This window comes from Rhinolophus hipposideros (genome assembly GCF_964194185.1).
Source record: "Rhinolophus hipposideros genome assembly, chromosome: 3".
Taxonomy (NCBI): Eukaryota; Metazoa; Chordata; class Mammalia; order Chiroptera; family Rhinolophidae; genus Rhinolophus; species Rhinolophus hipposideros.
The window spans coordinates 95,099,362-95,103,209 of NC_138049.1; positions in this window are offsets into that span (position 1 = coordinate 95,099,362).

The window sequence follows — 3,848 nt, forward strand, 5'->3', positions numbered from 1 at the left end:
GTGATCTAAATAACACCAACAATAAAAAGAAGATATTAAAGCAGCTAGAGAAGACCGATTAATAAAAAAAGACATAACAATTACAGAGCAAAATTTTCAAGGTAAAATATGGAAACCATCTTCAAAATGCTCAGAGAAAATCATTGTCTACCTAGATTTGTGTACCTGAAAAAAATATCTTTTAGAATTAAAGTGCAATAAAGACATTTACTGATATAGAAAGCGCAAACCCAACAAGCCATCAATTTAAAAGAAAAAAACTTCTAAAGAATATACTTGATGAAGAAGAAAAATGATCCCAGATAGAAGGTTTAAGATGCAAGAAGAATTGATAAACAAAGAGATTAATAAACATGTACATAAATCCAACCAAACATTTCTATATGGAAATTATAGTAATGTCTATTTGGGAACATTTAGAAAAAAGAGAACTAAATACTGAACATAAAATCATATACGAATAAGTCTGGAAGGTGTGCACAAAAAGTTAATGACTTACAAGGTTCTTGTGTTATTTGTGGAGAGGGTTAAGATATTGGTTAACTTTGAATTTGTTTAATATGCATCATAAAATTTCATTGAAAAAATAGAAGGCATGTACAACATTCAAATCAGTGGGAGGGTGGGGGGAATGGCATAAGAAAACAAACTGAATGTAAAGGGGGAGTAAAAAAAAGGAGAAAAAAGAATCATAGAAAAAGCAGGACAAATAGAAATCATGAAGTAAAATGACTGAAACAAGTCCAAATATGTCTGCAATAACAATAAATGTAAAAAGACTAAACTCATCACTTAAAAGACAGAGATTATCAGACTAGAATTTTCAAAAAATCAACTATATGCTGCTTACAAAAAGAGGTGGGGGAGGGAGATGAGAGTAAGGGGGATCAAATACATGGTGATGGAAGAACTGACTCTGGGTGGTGAACACACAATGGGATTTATATATGATGTAATACAGAATTGTACACCTGAAATTATGTAATTTCATTAACAATTGTCACCCCAATAAATAATAAAAAAAAAGCACATAGCTCACAGAAACCTAAACCTAAGGGCACAGAAAGGTTCAAAGTAAAAAAGGATGGAAAAAGATACACCAGTCAAATACTAAACAAAAGAAGGCTGGGAATGAAAACTTAATATTAGACAAAATAGATTTGAGGACCTGAGGAGTCCAGGAGGGCCCAAAGGGTTGACCACATGACCACAGAACTTTCCTGGAACTTTTTAAAGCTGAAGCAGAAGAGAGAAGCCCTTTCTTTTTCAGTGATAAATCTGGGAAATGTGAGTCAAGATCAGGCAGTGACCATGGTCTCACATTGTGCAGAAATCTCATCTGAGGTAGGAGAAATTATGGGAAGACTTCTGGTGACTCCAAGTCCCTAACTGCTACTTCCCCCAACCCCACCCCCTCAGGTCCAGAGTAAATGAGTGATTAAAGTCCCTTTTTGCCACTAGTTCCAGTTGGGTTTCTGTCACTTACAGCCTGGGGTCCTGACTAGTACAAGAGGTGCTTTGTCAAGGGTCTCAGCTTGTTAGTGGCTGGGCTGACACAAGAATCCAGAGCCTACCTTCTCAGATCACAAGCGTCTTCAACTGGCTAAGTGATCTCAGACAAGCCACAGTTGTACTCTGGGCTAGACATGGGGTTGGATTCCATGATCTCAAATGTTGCTCAAGAAATAAAAGTCTATGATTTTATTTGGTTTTAAAGTGATAAAGAAGAGTAAAGAAAAATAAAATGTGAGAGACAAAAGATGTGTGTGTGTGTGTGTGTGTGTGTGTGTGTGTGTGTGTGTGTGTGTGGAGAGAGAGAGAGAGAGAGAGAGAGAGAGCGCGCCGAGAGAGAGGGGAGAGGAGAGGAGAGGAGAGGGGAGGAGAGGGGAGGGGGGAGGGGAAGAGAGGAGAGGAGAGGAGCTGCTTGAAAAACAGCTCAAATGGCACAATTAACCTGTGTTCCCTACTAGAGGTTGGAAAACTGAGATTACTAGGAGCTCTGAGACAGACTAACATCAGTAAGTTGTATAGAATATGAAACTTGGGGTTAGAGAATGTTCCACCCCAAACTAAGCTTGTGGAGAATCAGATGACCCAGCTTGAGAAGAGCCAACAATGGAGCTCAAGTTTGTGTGGCCAAAAATAGCAGGGCTGAACAGAATGTTGCCTAGAATAAATGGGTCACCAGCCAAGTGCCAGAAACTTCTATAGCTCGGGGATTTCCATTCTTACTGGCATGGGTGATGGCAGAGGTATGGTGATTCTAGGTCATCTGAGAGAAGAGCAGCTTCCAGTTAGGGTCAGGTCTGCAGCATGGTTCTGAGAGGATTCCTGGAAGAAGGTCCTGAATGTGTTTCTCCAGCTCTCCCAACAAGTCTGGGAGATAGTCACTACCTCTTTTTTTTTTTTTCAGTTACAGTTGACATCCAATATTATTTTATATGAGTTTCAGGTGTACAGCATAGTGGTTAGACATTTATATAATTTATGCAGTGATCCCCCCGATTAGTCTAGTACCCACCTAGCACTATACATAGTTGTTGCAACATTATTGACTAGATTCTCAATTTTGTCCTTTACATCCCTGTGGCTGTTTTGTACCAATTTATCTTTCTCAATCTCTTTTTCACCCAGCCTCCCAGCCCTCCTCCCCTCTGGCAACCATCAGCTTGTTCTTTGTATTAATATCTATGAGTCTGTTCCTAGTCACTGCCTCTTAATACACTCCTTTTCTGGTTAAACTAGTCCGAGCAGATTCTATTGCTTGCAACTGAGAAACATAATACATACGTAGATGTCTATATGGTAGAATGGAGATTGTTGGAAGAGGGCGTACCACGTGCCAGGAATATAGATAGTGCAAACCTGATGTATGATCTTCTAAGAAGCCTAGGAAATGGGTACAGCTGCCTTCACTGCACGGATGGCAGAAACTCAAGTCAGAGAAGTTACGTAGCCTGTCCAAAGTCATCCAGCCATTAGCAGAGCTCAAATTCCAGTCTGAATCTAAAGCTTATGCTGTCTTCTGCTCCAGATATTTCTCGTGTACGTTCAATAATTCACTTCACTAAAAAGCTAAGGTTCATGGTGCTTAAAAGTGACTTAAGAATTCAATCTGATGGATCTGAGAAATGTCCATTGGTGACCCCAATGCCATGTGGCCTCCCTCAACCATGTTTCTCTGTGTTCTATTCCCTCAGGAGGGTGGGTGGGCAAACTGACCTCTCAGGTCACCTAGGTCCTGTGTGGCCTGACCCCTACCTACCTTTCCAGTTTTGTCCTGTATCATCCCACCCCGTTTGCGTTGCTCCTTGCTGTGGTCTGAATGTTGGTGTGCCCCCAAATTCATATGCTGACACCCTCATGACCAATGTGATGGTATTAGGAGATGGGGCCTGTGGGGGTGCTTAGTCTTCAGGGTGGAACCCCCATGAATGGGATTACCACCCTTATAAAAGAGAGCCCACGGTTCTCCTTAGCTCTTGTAACATGTGAGGACACAGCAAGAACTCTATGGCCCAGAAGATGGTCCTCACCAGACCATGCTGACACCCTGATCTCAGACTTTCAGCCTCCAGAACCCTGAGTAATAAATGTTTGTTGTTTATAAGCCACCCAATCTGTGGCATTTTGTAATAACAGCCTAAATGAATAGACTAAGGCACTTCTCCCACTGGCCTTCTTTCATCTCCTAGAACATTCTAAAGTCTTTCCTATCTATTGTTTCAGCATTGCATCTCTAGGGCTAGCACCAAACTTGACACAGAGTAAGTAAGTGCTCAATAAATATTTATTGAATGAACGAATGGATGGATGGTTCTCCTGAGGGGGTTTGCTGTGTAGTCTTA